The sequence below is a fragment of the Camellia sinensis genome, chromosome 3 (genome assembly GCF_055761805.1).
Source record: "Camellia sinensis isolate YWXY chromosome 3, ASM5576180v1, whole genome shotgun sequence".
Classification (NCBI taxonomy): Eukaryota; Viridiplantae; Streptophyta; class Magnoliopsida; order Ericales; family Theaceae; genus Camellia; species Camellia sinensis.
In genome coordinates, this window is record NC_138963.1 from 37,298,121 (window position 1) to 37,315,428 (window position 17,308).

The following is a 17,308-nucleotide window of genomic DNA, read 5'->3' on the forward strand; positions in this document are numbered from 1 at the left end:
TCAAATGAAAAAGAGCCTTTAAAATAATATATAATTTTTATAATATTACTGCCATATATTCTTGTGAGACTTTTTATATTTATTTTTTTGTTTACAAATTATTTTTTTAAAAATAAAAAATGAGATATATAGCCAGGACATATATTAGTCTGAGTGCTTCCTGAGATATATAGCCGGGACATAAAAAATCTTCTGAAGTAAAATGGTAAAGTAATTTATATAGTAAATTATTGGTAAAGATATATAGCTCCTCAAAGAGACTTGAGACAACACTACAACAAAAACAAGCTACAGCAACGTTTTTTTTATGGCATTTTTATTAAGACGCCATCATTGATCAATTAAAAATTAAAAATTACAGTGCTGTGTTAATTAAATTTCAAAACAGTGCTGTTGTGGGTGCATATCTGACGCCGTTACATATCTGACGCTGTTACATATCCTATCTCCCTCTCTCCCTCCCTCTCACTCTTGCTCGAATTCACTCTCACTCTCACCCTCGCTCGAAGTCTCTCTCAGTCTCAGTCTCACTTTCGCTCTCGCTCAAATTCTCTCTCACTCCCGGTCTCATTCTTACTCTCTATACTCATCTCTTCATCAGATATATGAAGTTTGTCGAAGATTTGAAGGTTGATTCTTGAAGATTCGAAGGTTGATTCTCCAAATTTGCAGTTGTCTCTCACTCTCGCTCTCATTCTCTGTCTTAGTCTCACTGTCGCTCTTGCTCGAATTCTCTCTCTCTTAGTCTCACTGTCGCTCTTGCTCGAATTCTCTCTCTCTCAGTCTCACTCTCACTCTCTGTACTCATCTATTCATCAGATCTATGAAGTTTGTCGAAGATTTGAAGGTTGATTCTTGAAGATTCGAAGATTGATTCTCCAGATTTGCAGTTTCTCTCACTCTCGCTCTCGCTCAAATTCTCTCTGTCGCAGTCTTACTCTCGCTCTTGTTCGAATTTTCTCTCTCACTCTCTGTACTCATCTCTTCATCAGATTCAAAGGTTGATTCTTGAAGATTCGATGGTTGATTCTCTAGATTTGCAGTTGTCTCTTTTGATTTTGTGAGTTTCAATTTGTTTAGGTTTTTTATTTTTAATAGATTTTTTACATTCTAACTCAAATCTGGCTTCTCATTTCTGATTTTCTGTTTTTATTAGATCTCATCGTTCATCAATTGGTCGATTAATCTACATGAAACCTATTTGAGATTTGGCTTCTCAAATCTGTAAGTTTTTATTAGATCTCTCTCTCTCTCTCTCTTCTTTGTGTATACAGTTATATATATATGCTGTTAGAATTGCAATATTACTTGGGATTTGCTCTTCATTTTCAATCATAAAAATAAGGGAGCTATCTGAATCTGTATTGTAAAAACTAATGGCAGAGTGGAAAATTTGAGACCTTAGTTTAGAATTTAATTTTGAATATAGATTTGAGAATTTCTTGATTTGGTAAATATTGGAGCAAAATTCAATTTGGTGTAAATTTATGTCAAGGAGTTTAGGGTGTTCTGAGTGGGTTTTTTTTTAAAAAAAAAAAATTCAAATTATTATTCAAGTTTATTTTATTTTAGTTTATTTTTTTATTTTTGGTTTCAAAGGAATCGGAAGTGATTGAAGTTTTTCTAATTGGAATGGTGTTGGGTTCATCATTGATTTGAAATATATGAATAATATGCTCTGGCTTCATCACTGTTGCCACTCCGATTGTTAAGGACAATCTTTGATACTTTAATTCTGAATGATTTGAGTGTTATCTTTCTCTTTATTCTCCATATGGGAGTTCTTCTTAGTGGGGAGAATTGATGAAGATCAATAAGGCAACAATAATTGGGAGTTTGAGTTATTTAGGAGTTTAAATCTGTTCATGAGTTATTTTGAGTATATCTATTTATTTTTAGTCATTAGCCTTATATATACATAGTGTTGGTGTATGAATTTTATTAGATTGTGGCATAATTGAAGCTTAAAGCTTAAATGAAACCTAATTTTATGTTGCTGCCAAGAGAATCGCATTTGTCAGAGCGAGTTTGTAAACCAAGGAAAACCAAGAATTATTTTTTGATGATTGCAGTTGGCATTGTGATTATATATCTGTCATGCTAGATGTTAATGGACTATTTCATTCTTTAAGTTCTTTAAGTATAAGATTCAATTACGGACAGATGAGCCATCAGTGGTGGCTCCAGAAAATTTGGTTAGGGTATTCAAAAACTTGAACTTAAATTAGAATTTGTATAAAAAGAATACACTTATCAATGGTTATTTCCCACTACTAATAAATCTTCCAATTTGAACTTCTCAAATCACAAGCAAAATACTATTGAATAAATTATTTTCAATGTAAGTAACTAAACAATCTTCCAATTCGAGTTTATGTTTGGTTTCTATAGTATTAGGCTTTTTCTTTTTTGTTTGAGGATTGTTTTTTGATCTTGAATATTACTCAAGTGGAATGTGAGTTGGGTGTGCAAAAATTGGAATCAACAAATTAGGTGTTCAAGATTTAAGAATTGGGTATTCAAAATCTTGATTAATTACTGATAAACATATATGAAACCTCGAAAAAAAAAAAAGAAAAAAAAAAAGAGGGTATTCTATTGAATACCCTTGAGTGTACATGCTCTGCCTCCCATGCGAGCCATGGATGGATTTGTATCATTACTAGTGATTATTGGATATTGATCGTGCTTTAACAGTCATTTTCATTCTATGAATTTGATCACTCTTTTGGTTGTGTTTATTGTTAATTTAGTCCAAGAGGATGATGCAGATGCTACAGCGGACACCTCAAACTAGGAAATGCACAGTACTGCACCTTTTCTCAGAAGTGAAGCCTCTAGTTCCTCGTTGCTCCCTGAAAATAGACAGTTCAATCTTGAAGTCTCATCTTTAAATATTCCAGTTGATCAAATGAAAACGATTCAAAACATTAACACATTAATTTCCGAGGTAGCATGTGTTCCATCTTTATATAGATTTCAGTTCACTTGTTTCTTGCAGGATGAACCTTTTTTATTTCATTTTTGTAAGGTTCTGATATCTATATTTTTCCCTTTTTCATATTTGATATTTTTAATTTCCTGATGAAATAATCGAAGTAATATTATTGAGTATACTTTTAGAATTACCGAGTTCTGGACTTTGTGTTTGCAGTTAGCATTGGAGAAGGAAAAGTTGATGCAAGCATTGCTTGCTGAATCATCTGAAAGTTCCACGCTGAAGGTAATGTTGGTCTTAATATATAAACGAAGTGTCTCTGGTTCAACTGTGGTAGTATTGAAATGTTAGAACCGATTTGGGTTAAGGATGGTAGTATTGAAATGTTAATAGTCTGTGGGTGTTTGTTTTATGTTGATTGTAGGAACACCTTATTGCATATTATTCTGAGGACCAGGATCCACCATTAAATAAGCCTCACTGAAAGACCAATATTATTAAAACTGAGATACTTCAGTGAAGGTTTACAACCCTTGATATAAAATAATAATCCTATTCCTAACAAGACATAGAATAATGAACAAAAGTACCAACAATTGCAAATTTCTATTAGATTCAAACTAAGATACTATAAAGTATAAGAAAAGTGTCAAAAAAAAAATATGAAAACTCCTAAATTAAGCCATAACTAAATTAAAACTTTCTAGAAAGGGGAACAAATGTGAATTTGAGAGCCAAAATGAGAGACTTTGGTGGCTTAGGTCATGGTGAAGCAGTGAATTTTTGTTGTTGGGCTGTTTCAGATCGAACATGGGTGGTTATGGCCCAAATTTGCAACTCTGACTGGATGCCTAAATTAATTGACATCGCATGTTCTACATCATATTTAGAATCAAAAGACATGGTGTAACATTTCACTTAATGTAATTTATAGTTATGAAATACATTGTTGAAATCTGTGATTTCATTATTTTTGGGGTTAACATACAGCAAGATTTTAAGCTGGAGATTTCTGTGCATTTGATTAATCAATGTGATGCAGTGAAATGAAATCTTAGATGTCAATATTGGTGCTAATCGGCATACACTTGCAAATTCTGAACACCTTGGAGACAAGCCGACAACTCAGGTGGAAGTTTGGGTTGATGTGACCAGTTGTGAGAAGCAGCTTTTGGAACTGCTTGATGTAGTGAATTGCTATTTAGAGTATTGTGTATTGTTGTTAGATTTGCTACTAGTTGTTAATTTGTATTGATGCTTAAAGCTGTTGATTTTTATTGGTACTTTGGATTGAATAGTATGTCATCTTTGCTTCATTGGTATGTGTTGTTGCAAAAGCAACTGATGGGAACTGAGTTGGTCTGTTTTTTCAGTTTTATATGATAACACACACCCAAAAAATAAATAAATAAATGGCGTTTTTGGTAAAAATGCCACTAAATGACGTCATTGTGACGTCATCTATTACTAACGGAGGTTCCAACAATGTCAAAGATTTTGCGGCGTTTTTAAAAACGCCGTCTAATGTTTTTAGCGACGTTTTTTAAACGTTGCAAAGCTATTGCGGCGGCCGTATCAGCGACGAAAATATTAAACGTCGCTGTAACATTTGGTGGCGTTTTTGAGGCTTTTGGCGGCGTTTTTGAAACGCCGCTAAAACTCTAATTTCCTGTAGTGCAAGGTATATGAATTTAACAATTATTTTATTCAATGATGATAATTTGCACACACGTATTACATATTTGTGGAGATATTTATATACTATTACTAGGATGATAAGCATGAGAAGATAAGGATGATAAGCATGCAACTGGGTGATCAACCTAAACTATAGTTGGAAATAATTTGGACACTACAACAAGTTGGGCCTTCAATGACGAAATTTTTTTGTCTCCAAAGAGCTAATTTCGTCACTATAGATATTTGTGAGGAAATATTTTCGTCACCGGTTTCGTCATTGAATGTTTGTCACTAAAAACCACCGTGACGAAAAATAATTTCGTCACCAATGAGATTACTTCAGTGACGAAATTTTTTGTCACCAATAAAACAACATTTTGTCGCCAAAAATTCTCATTTTCGTCACCAAATAGTTATTCAGTACCATATTTATAACTTTAGTTGACGAATAAATTTGTCACACATGTTGATCATTGATGAGGAAATAATTTCGTCACAGTATGATGTAAAGGTGACGAAATTTTTTGTCTCCAAAAGTCATTCATGGATGATGAAATATATTTCATCACAAATATATATATACGTGACGAAATTTTTAGTCACCAAACAACAAAATGAACCAAATATTTCATATATAAGCTATAATAAATTTTGTCACAAAAAATATTTATTAACGACAAATAATCACTTTGTCATACTAACAAGTACAAATGACAAAAAAAAATTCGTCACTAAACTTGTTCCATATTTTATATTCCAATTTAAATTATTATTTCACAAATATCCCTGCTCATATCTCAATAGTCTTTTCAATGTGTTAATAAATCCACTAGCTATTATACACCATTCCACACAAAAATTCACTAAACAATTTATATTATAAATGAAAATATATCCATCAAACAAATGAATTTAATAATCCATTAAGTATAATAAACAAAAACCATCATAGCAAATTCCAAAATGAACTAATGTTGAGTCCAAAAATAAAAATAACACTCGATCTTGATTTGCAACTAGAACTAAGTATCAGTTTAAGAAAAAAAAATTCAACAGTTGATCTTCATTTGCAAGTATGCTTCCAAACGTCATCAAAAACCAATCTGCAAAGAAAATAAATAAGGAAAACGTTAATATATTATCAATTACATCTAAACTCATATATAAATAATTTTATTTTATAAACCAATTTAGTAGAAATGCATATAACAATTCAAAACTTCAAAGAATTAAGGTGATCTTTGATGATAAAGCAACACGGATAACATAAGATGCCAAAAAATTGTAAGAATACCATATATCACTATCACTAATGGCAGAATATATATAATAGCTCCAAAATATAATGTAACATTGAGGTACATTTGATTCACGACAATGGACTGATGACTTCTTCAATGAGGTAAATTTGATAAGTGAAATTCAACACAAGAAGGGAGGCTCTATTTACACACCACTTTTCCTCTCAAGACAAATCATTAGTTAGTTTATTTTTTATTACAATTTTAACCTTAGGTAAAATGACTACAAAGATAAGTTATGGTGCACACCATTTATATAATTAGCATAAAGGACAATAATAAATATAATACTCATCAACAAGCAAGTCCAGACCTTTCTCTCGCTCTCTCTCTCTCTCTAGATTCAGGAAGCGAGGGAAATCAAAGGACAGACGCAACTTCGTAGAAGCAATCTCAGAGAATTGTTAAAATCGAGATTTATGTTGAATCCTATCCTTACAGGTACTCGAGAAATGTTGTTAGACTCTGGTTTTCTACTTTAAATGTCATTGTATCTATCTATGCATATTGCATATGTATGTATTTCTATTATAAAAATGAGTGCAAAATCTTTACCATTATATGGGTTTCATATCTGTATGTTGATTTCACAGTTTTTGGTGGGTAAACTTTATTCTTTAATGTTCTGTCAAGTCCTAAAAAAATGTGTATGAATTTCCATTTCGAGTTGGGGAAACAACTTGTAATCTGTTTGGATTGTGGGTGATAAAAAGAAAAGAAATCGTTGCAAGTGATTGTGTTTTTCACCATATGTTTGGATGGGTAAGCAAGCAAAACATGTGGGAAAGGGTTATGGGTGACATTTTTTTTGTTTGAATTTTGGGGGGCAATTACTTTTGGTGAGAAATGAAATAACCAAAATAAGAGAGTTGTTTTTCTTTGTTTTTGGTCCTCACAATTTCTCATGATTTCTGACCAAATCATCCTATCCAAACAGAGTGTTATGTCTAATATCTGGTGGTTGTGTTTGATTTTTTATTTTTATTTTTTGAAATTATAGGTAATTGGAGATGTTTCATTTTGATTATTGTGTAGGTGTTGATTATTTTGGCACTGGTTAATAATCTGAATATTTAGGGGACTGAGCTGGTTCTTGGTCCCTGGAAAATGAGTTCTGAATTGGGTTAGTGTATGAATAGAGATAATGAGCACCAAATTACATAGCCCATTTCTGCGGTTTCCTCTTCAACACTCTGTAAATAGAAGAAACAATGGCAATTTAGTTTATCTAGACAAAGTAAAACTACCCAAGAGGGCTTTCAGCAAGTGTAAATGTGCAAAGCAAAATCATTGGGTTTTTCAGGGGATTAGGTTTTCTCATTTTTGTGGAAGAAATGTGGAGCTGCAATGGAAGAACCCAGGGTTGAGAGGTGGGTTGATTGTGAAACATGTAACAAAGCCCTTTCATGCGGACAAAGCTCTGGTTAGGTCTTTGGTTCGGTTGTGGGAAGAAGGGTTACTTTTAATCAGGTGCTCTATTTTTTTTGCCGTGATATCTTGGGTGTGCTTATTGGTTTGGTATGGGAAGGAAAAAGCCAAGACTTTTGTTGAAGTGAAGCTTTTACCTTCTGTTTGTTCAGTTCTGGGCGAGTATATTCAGCGCGAGCTTGATTTTGGTAAGGTTCGGCGAATTTCACCCTTGAGCATTACCTTGGAGTCTTGTTCAATTGGGCCTCATAATTAAGAGTTCTCTTGCGGGGAGGTCCCTACTGTAAAACTACAAATTCTTCCATTTGCAAGTCTGAGGAGGGGGAAGATTATGATTGATGCAGTTTTGTCTAATCCAAGTTTTGTTGGTTGTGCAAAAGAAGAATTATACCTGGCTAGGAATACCTTCTACTGACGGTAGTCTACAGAGGCACTTGTCAAGTGAAGAAGGAATTGATCATTGTATGAAAATTAGGAGGATTGCTAGAGAGGAAACAGCTGCTCAGTTTGATAAAGAGAGAGATGACGCAGCTAAGGAAGAACTTGAACTCATTTTGAAACTAATACTATAAAACGAGACAAGCTTTGGGATTAGCTTAGTATGTGAACAAATCACGCTACATTTTCAACGGTAAACAAGTCAAACTTGAACTCATTTTGAAACATGTTCATTTTTCAAGCTAAATTTGAACAACCAACTACTTGGCATGACTTCGCTTGTTTATAGCCCTATAACATGAGCACTAGGCAAGCAAATGAATAAAGCATTCACAATCTAAAAAAATATTCATCAACAACATCAAGTTTCAAAGCTTGAATACGAATTGGCTAGAACATCTGAAGAATGAGAAACAGATAACACTATAGTATCTAAAGTAAGTTACAAAAGAAGTGGCAATTCCTATCATTGGTAGAGATACAGACTGGAATAGCATACCTAGAATTTCCAGAGCTACTGCTTCAACTGATTATTCAGCTCTCCCTCCTGAGCCACACATGCTCCAAAGTCATAGAAACACCAAATATTAAGTGCATGTTTGTGTATCCAAGCCAAATTGCCATGTAACAGATAGCAGTGCACGACCCAACAAGCTGCATAAGTTGGTTGCAAAAACCAAAACACGTGACTAACACAAATTACTGAAATCACTAGTCCCCATTCACACACACAAACAATAAATAAATAAATACAATCCAACAGAAAATCTGTATTTTACAAGTTATAATGGTTGGTTTCATCTCAACTTAAACCCTTTGTTTTAACTAGATTCATGGCTTTTATTCCTTTCTTCAAGTTGTATTTCTCAAGTCTACATTGAAGGACAAAACCACCACCACTGACTCCTACATCGAACCTCTCGGTTGGTTCAGTAAATCAAATGGCAACAATCATGGGCAATTGAGATTAGCATTGGTAGCACATCATGAGCCATGAACCAAAGAAAGATTTTTAACTCAAAAGGGAGTTTCCTGTTTAAAATCAAAGAAAATTTTTGATGCTTTCATAATACAAGCCAAAACAGAGCTGATAAACAAATGGAATGGTAAATGAAGATGATGAAGTAGCAAATTATGTTAGATAGCCTAAGTGACTATTAGTTAGTTCAGGTGTCAAATTATGTTAGTAGGTTGCAGAGGGATAGAAGTAGCTTGAAAAAATGGACTAGGCTGTGGCAAAAGGGAACTACGCTGTGTAATGGCAGCACTGGACTGTGGACCTACAGAATTGAGCTGTAGAGTTGAAGGCTGCAGGGCAGCATACCTGGGCAGCAGGACAACAGAACTGGGCTGCTGGACGGAAAAACTAGGCTGCAGAGCAGCAAAACCTGGGTGAGCAGTAAAACTGAGCTGTACAGAACCGGGCTGTTTAGAAGTATGTCTAAGCATTAAGGATCAAGATTTGCATATTTATTTTAATAGTAAGTTAGTTCTATTTTTTTTAAATCTATTGTGATGTATCTATTTATTCTTGCAGTTCATAGGATTCCTTGAGCCATACATAGAGGATGGTCACTCAAAAGGATGGAAGCACTAGCTTTACTGAAGGAGATATACTCTTGGCTTCCTCAATATGTAAGAGCATGCCTTCTAATTCAATGCTAAGTGAGTGATGTTCTAGTTTTTTTTTTTTTTTTTTTTTTCTGGTTTTAATATATTATTAGTATATTATATATGAATGAAGAATCTAATTCAACAATACTATTGCTGATGATGGAGCCATATATGGTGTTGGGTCGATACTTCAGAGAATAATTTTGAGGGAGCTAAAATGATGAATTTGATGATGACGTATTGATGAAGATGAGAGTGATTGGGAATTCTGCTCCAAAGAATGATGCTTTGGAAAGTATATCTTTGCAAGCCATTCTATTTTATGGGTTCCTATCGGACAAAGATTGCATAAAATTACTCATTAAATTTAAAAAGAATCAAATGTAGATAAAAGAGTCAACAAGAAAGTTGCTCCAATTTGCATTTGAACAAGCAAGAAGAACCTTATCAATTAAGCATTATAGTCCCACCATGATTCATGAGATTTGATCATATCTGGTAATTTAAACAGTAAATACGAATGTGAAACATCTCATCAAGGTTTGTTAGTCTCACTGTTTCTAAGAAACAACAAAGTCACCAGCAGCAGGTTGTGGAGTTTGCACATATTCTATTCTCTCGTTATAATTAATTATGGTGATTTATATGATAACTGTCATAAGCGGGAAGAAATTGCAATTAAAGAAACTTGTTTCCTTATTAGCTGCACCAAAAACCATTGGCCAAGCCTCCTCATGTACTTAGGACAAACAAATACAATCAACACTCTTTAATTAAGCAAAGCATTGTGAAAATTTAGATAATAGCATGCAAATAATCAAATATCCACTTAAACAAGAAAACAATCAAAATAAGGAAGTTGAAAGAAAGATCAGCAGATGGATCTACACAATCACAATTCACATAATACCAGCTAATGGATTTTGAATGCACTAGTTAAGAACAAAGCCACTGTTTTAGCAAATGTAATTCAAATGTTGAACTTATGATCATAAAATTGCTACTGTCTTGCCAGCAAGACCAACAGGAAGATAAGCAATACACTCCTGAATAACTGTAATTTACTCAGATGAAAACAAATTTGAGTAATAGTACTTGTCTACTAATCTAAAAAAGATATTTGTCAATGTCCTTATCATCACTAAATTAAATCACTATTCCTGTTAGAACTTACAAGTTCCATGAAGGACCCTCCAACAAACTACATTGGTTTAGTTCCAATAAAATGTGAAAAGCTTGTATGTATGAGATAAAAATCACAATCATTGGGTGTACTTGCTTGCAAATGAGATGGCCAATCCACATGTTTGACAAACCAATTGAAAACTCAGTGTATACTCCATTTATGAATCTATCAAACATCCTACTATCCCCTAAATTCTGCTTAAATACATATATGCATTAATCACCTATGGAATTAATTGATTTGGTTTCACCCTCACAACATAGATTTAAGCAAAAGTCTCAATTAAACAACAGTAAAGGAATTGAAGAATTCAGATAAGAGCTCACTGTAAATGCCATAATAGCACTGGAAAGCACGAGAAACCCATACTTAGTCACGCCTTTAGATAACCTAATAAACATATTGGCCACCCCTTATGGACGTACATAAAATTCATTTATCTAGAAGTTATATGTGCCCTTGATCTTTGTTTTTTAGTAAATTTGCTACATTTAATGTTTCCTATTAATTGCATATAAAGCAAATAACATGAACGAGTCATTAACTTAACAAGTCTATATTCAAGCATGCATTTCTTCATAACCAATCCAAAGAAATAATATATGAGACACTGCGTGTCTCAGTAGTTTTCAAAATTAGGGAAAACAACGAAATTAGTTTCGAAAATTAGGGAAAACAAAGATAAAAAAACAGAGAATGAGTAGTAGGTTACACTGGAAAAGAATGTGATGAGTACTGGTGGTGCTATCTATGGTTGATATGGTTTTTCCAATCCCAAGTGAGACCAATGTTAGTCAAACATATACAAGAGTGATATGTATGGGCAACCTCAACCATAAAGTAAATGGTGGCTTTTGGGTATAGCATATTTATATATGGATTAACTACTTTCAAAAGCTAAGTGAATCAGAAAAGAATCCAAATGTGGCAGTTTTCTGTTATATCTCTATTAATTTGACTACAAATCATTAAAAGGTTGAAGATTTTGTTTTATTTTTGATAGGAATATTGTATCATCAGAATTTGGCAATTAATTGAATGAATCTAGATTGATTAACTGAACTCTCTCAGCTAGCTTTTTGCAAATTACAACATATAAATATGTAATATCATTTGTTTTTTAGAGAAAGAGCTGTATAAATCATCCTTGACAAATAAATAAACAAATAAAAAAACTAACAACCAGAAAGATTTTTGCAAGGTCAAAACCATCAGTGTTCAAATGGTTACTATTGCAACCACCACAGGAGAAAACTGTTGTTAACTTTATTGTAAAATAACTAAAAGATTAGTTTATTATTTATTTATTTATTATTAAGAGGAGTTACTAGTCTTCATGATATCTCTCATTCAAAATGGTTGAAAAAGGCGAATTGTGGTGGCTTGTCTTTTTAAAATTTTATCAGTACTTTTTTTTTTTTTTTTTATTTTGGTGTTATGCACATGACTATACAGCACATTTCCACATTGTTTCCTCATCACTTTTTAATTGCTCATTTATTTATATTTTGATTTCTCAGCAGTTATTTGAAATATAAGAGTTTTTTTTAAGAGTTAGTTAAAAAGTTAATTTATTAGCTAAATTTATAATCCTACAATTTTCTCAACAATTATAGATCTAAATAATCACAGTAAACAAACAAAGAAACATCTAATCTTGTTGAATCCACAAGCTCAGATGCAATGCATACATATAATAGCTTTGAAAACTCCTTTGCAAAGGCTTAGCCGATGGTGACGTCAACAAATCCCAGAGGCGATTCCTAGTCAATTTTGTCAGGTGGTGTGGTGAGGGGCTTAATGTATTTTTTCGCACAAAAAATTATAATCAATTCACTGGGAGAATCTTATCTGTTCCTAAGCTTGTTTAAGTCTATAAATGTTTCATTTCACAAAAACCAATTATCTTAACCAATTTTGTCCTAAATTTGTTTGTATTTTTACTAGTTTGCTGATATTGTAAAGATTGTTGGCAAGACTGGATATCATCATTTAATATGGTTTCCAAAACCTAGATAGAATATTTTGAAAGCAAATCACAAATAACTTTAATCTAACAACATTTTCTTTATGCAAATATCGAGCCACTTTAAGCATCTATAGTTTCCTTGTCCATAGAATATTTTGAAAGCAAATCACAAATGCTTCCAATATATACTCTCAACACACAAATTCACATTTATTTCTTACACGGTTCCATTTATTTGGTTTTGCTATTATAAGTGTGTGTATATAACACATGTAGCTACAAAACTAAACAAAGGCAAATTAGGTGGAGAAACACCTTTTTTTTCCATAACATTCGAGATTGAATGAAAGATTTCTGCATACTTGAATTTGAAATTAACGAAATCCCTAGCATCAAAATTCAAAAGACTTGCAATCATTTTCTCATACTTTCTCAGCAATCAAACAGTTGTAAAAACAAAAATTGGGTTTCCAGAAAGAGATATATACCTTCCAACACAGTCCCTGAGAATCTGCTCGGTTTTCTCACACTTTCTGATGAATTTGCCAGGCTCGACTTCTTCGGTTGTGCAGTGCGATTTGACGATCTTTGTGGTGGAGCATCGATCGTCAGATCTAGGGTTTGAATTATCCTCCTCGGCTTCGTCCTTCTTCCACACCCAACCCATTCCAGATTCAAGATTGCAAATCACAGTTGCACTTGCAGTATTGAATTCAAATGCTGGCATCTATGGAGGAGGTAATTAAATATCGGTCAATTAGGGAAAACAAAGACAGAAAAACAGAGAAATTGAGTGTGAAAGAGAGGACCCATACCTGAAAAGAGAAAAAATAGATAAATAATTGAATAAGCGACGCCGGCGGCGCTGACGATTGCTCAGAGGAGAACGCGGTGATATCGGTGGCGGCACTAAAGGAGGAGAATGGGTGATGTCAATGGTGGCGCTGAAGGAAGAGAACAAGGTGAAGGAGGAGAAGGGGGGGCTGAAGGCAATGTTTTGCAAGAGAGAAATGAAAGGAAAACTGAAGCACCCAAAAACAAAAAAAGGGGGATAATTAGTGGGTTCTTTTTTTCATTCCGTCAATAGCTCTAAGTTTTGCTCCAAAATTAATTTTTTCACCAAAAAATTTTAAAATATTAAATTTATTGACAACGAAAATATATTTCTCAATAAATAGTTTCAAAATATTTAAAATTAATTTTTTTTTAAATATTTAAAATTATTTGTGACGAAAATATATTTTTCACTAATAATTTTAGGATAAATTAAAAACACAACCCTTGAGGTTTGTTTGAAATATAAATTGCCCCCTGTGATTCTAAAAATTACATCCCGCCCCCTAAGGTTTTTAATTTCATAATGAATAACCACTTTTATTAACAAAACATCAAATTAATTAATAGTTTTTAATGATGTTAAAATTTTATTTTAATTAATAATTCAGATAATTTTATTATTATATAGGGTAGTGGTTAAGAATTTTATTTTTTCAGTTAATTCTAATAAATAAAAAAATTTGACAATGGGGTATTTGTAATTTTTCAAACCATAGGAGACCATCCGTATTTTAAGTAAATTTCAGGGAGTGTATTTGTAATTTACTCATAATTTTATAATTGGTGACAAATTTTTTTCTCACCAAAAATCACAAAATTTTGGCGCCACCCAAAAAAATTAGAGGAAAACCTTTAGTGACGAAATTTAATTTTTCCTCATCTAAAAAGAAGTATTTATTGACGAAAATAAATTTTGACACCTAATATTTTTACTTTTTTATTATATGTGACAAAATTTTATAATTCGTCACGGATTATTCTTATTTAGTGATGAAATTTATTTTCTTCACTACTTTTCATCACCATAGGTTACTTAAAGAGCTAATTAACTTGTGCTTTGTTCAAAGAGAGAGAGTGAGAGAGAGAGAGAGAGAGAGAGAGAGAGTGGAGAACTAATAAAAAAAAAAAAGGAAAAAAGGTTAGTAGTCTATTTTTTTTCATTACCGCCCAATATGTCAAAATTTTCCCTCCAAAATTAGTGACAAAATAATTTCCTCACTTAAAAGTCTCAAAATATTAAAAATTATTAGTGACAAAAATATATTTCTCACCAAATGATTTTAAAATATTTAAAATCAAGTTTCTCAAAAAATATATATATAAAATTATTAGTGACGAAAATATATTCCTCACTAATAATTTTATAATTGGTGACAAATTTTTTTCTCACCAAAAGTCTCAAAATTTTGGGGCCAGCCAAAAAAAATTAGTGGGAAAACTTTCGGTGACAAAACTTAATTTTTCCTCACCTAAAAAAAGTATTTGTTGACGAAAATAAATTTCGTCACCTATTATTTTTATTTTTTTATTATATGTGACAATATTTTATAATTCGTCACGAATTATTCTTATTTAGTGATGAAATTTATTTTCTTCACTACTTTTCGTCACCATAGGTTACTTTTGTTGTAGTGGGACTCTGTGAATCCTATGTCAACAGCCCCCCAAGCTGGACATTCTAGGGAAGGAATTTGCAGCTTGTCACGGAAGAACCGAAAAGACTGTGCCAGGAGGCCTTTGGTGAAGATATCTGCAACCTGGTCCTTAGTGGAAATGAACTGAATTTGAAGCTCCTGGCAAGCCACCCTTTTGCGGACAAAATGAAAATCAATCTCGACATGCTTGGTACGAGCATGGAAAATGGGGTTAGTCGATAAATAGGTAGCGCCAAGATTGTCGCACCATAAAATCGGTGGAACGGAGAAGGACACACTGAGCTCAGAAAGTAAGGATGTAAGCTATAAAATTTCGACAGATGTGTCAGCTAATGCCTTGTATTCAGACTCAGTAGAGGAGCGAGCCACCATCCATTGCTTCCAAGAGGACCAAGACACTAAGTTGTCACCAAGAAAAACGGCATACCCACCTATAGATTTACGATCATCAACACAACCGGCCTAATCGGCATCAGAAAAAGCTTGCAAACGAGTAGGAGAGGTGGATCGAATCAGAAGGCCAAAATCGCAAGTATGTTTGAGATAACGAAGGATTTGCTTCACGGCTTGCCAATGGTCTTCCGTCGGTGAATGCATAAATTGACAAACCTTGTTGACAGCAAAGGAGATATTCGGTCTCGTCAAGGTGAGGTATTAAAGAGACCCAACCACCATGCGATATCGTGTAGGATCAACCAAGGGATGGCCGTGAGCAGAAGTGAGCTTGGAGGTGGTGGAGATGGGCGTCTGAACAGGCTTGGATTGGTGCATACCAGATTTGGTTAATAAATCCAAAATATATTTTCGTTGAGAGAGTAATAACCCAGAAGATTGGTAATGAGCTTCAATACCCAAAAAATAATGCAGAGCACCAAGACCCTTGATGACAAATTCTTGGCCAAGAGTATGAAGTAGTTGTTGCATAAAATCTGAGGAATTACCAGTGATCAATATGTCATCAACATAAATGAGGAGATAAACCAGAATACCACCATGTCGATAAATAAACAAAGAGCTATCTGATTTTGATGGAGTAAAGTCGTGCTTGATTAAAAAACCAGTGAGGCGAGAAAACCAAGCACGTGGAGCCTGTTTTAAACCATAGAGAGATTTGTGAAGCTTGCACACGAACGATGGATGATTGTCATCAACAAACCCAGGTGGTTGATGCATAAACACCTCATCTTGAAGAACACCATGTAGAAAAGCATTGTGAACATCAAGTTGACGAACCTACCAACCATAGGAAGTAGCAAGAGACAAGATAGTGTGGATGGCGATGGGTTTAACCACCGGACTGAAAGTATCAAAATAATCAAGACCCTTTTGTTGATGAAACCCTTTTGCAACCAAGCGTGCCTTGTGACGCTCAATAGTACCATCGGCCCGACGTTTGATCCGAAACACCCATTTACAACCCACAATATTCATATCGGGAGTAATGGATTGCAAACTCCAGGTGCCATTTCGGATGAGAGCAGTAATTTCCGCCGTCATGGCTTGACGCCAAATGGGTGATTTATTTGCAGAAGTGAAACAGGTGGGTTTAAGGAATTCATTCGAAACATAAAAGGCGGTTAGCAAGGCGGTGGATTTAGAAGACATATGGTAAAGAACCATCAGGTGAGTTCGCAAAGGAACAGGGGAAGGAGGGAAAGGGGAAGTGAGGTCCACCACGAGATTAAGACCACGAGAATTATGGTAAAAGGAAGCTGGGGAGGGAGGTAAACTGGTAGGAGTAACGGAAGAGGAGGGAGGGGACAGAAGGGAATACGGCAGTGGTAAGGCAGTGGGTAAAGGAGGGACATGAGGTGGAGATAGAGCATTAATAGGTTGATGTTGAGCAGCGGCAACAGTGGGCCGTAGCCCAACAATGTGCGGCATGGGTGCAATAGGCCGTGAGACAGCAGGGGATGAGAAAACTACTGTGGATGGGGACTGAAGTGGAGGAGTGAACACAGGGAAATGAATGAAAGAAGACTCAACATGTATCGGTGACGCAATATAAGGACCCAAGGAAGAGGGAGTGAGAATAGAAAAAGAGGGGCGTGGGGCTGAAAATAGAAAGGTCAATTCATAAAACCGGACATGGCGAGCAATATAAATGTGGGTGGTGACAAAATCGAGACACTGATAACCAAGATGAGATGGACTATACCCAAGAAAAACACATAGAGTGGACTGAAAAGACATTTTATGTTTGTTGTAGGGGCGAAGAAAATGAAAACAAAGACACCTAAAAATCTTTAAAAATTTGTAGTC

At 34.1% G+C, this 17,308-nt stretch overlaps 1 long non-coding RNA gene across 3 annotated transcripts; it reads left to right on the plus strand.

The window, feature by feature from the left end:
* The first annotated feature begins 275 nt into the window (after positions 1–275).
* LOC145822463 (uncharacterized) lies at positions 276–4,254 on the plus strand. Of its 3 annotated transcripts, XR_014363768.1 has the most exons (5): positions 276–1,060; positions 1,157–1,224; positions 2,754–2,950; positions 3,155–3,223; positions 3,981–4,254. It is a non-coding gene; the product is annotated as an uncharacterized LOC145822463 (long non-coding RNA). The 3 variants fall into 3 exon arrangements; XR_014363767.1 differs by having other exon boundaries at positions 276–1,224; XR_014363769.1 differs by having other exon boundaries at positions 276–1,224; positions 2,772–2,950.
* Positions 4,255–17,308: the final 13,054 nt, after the last annotated feature.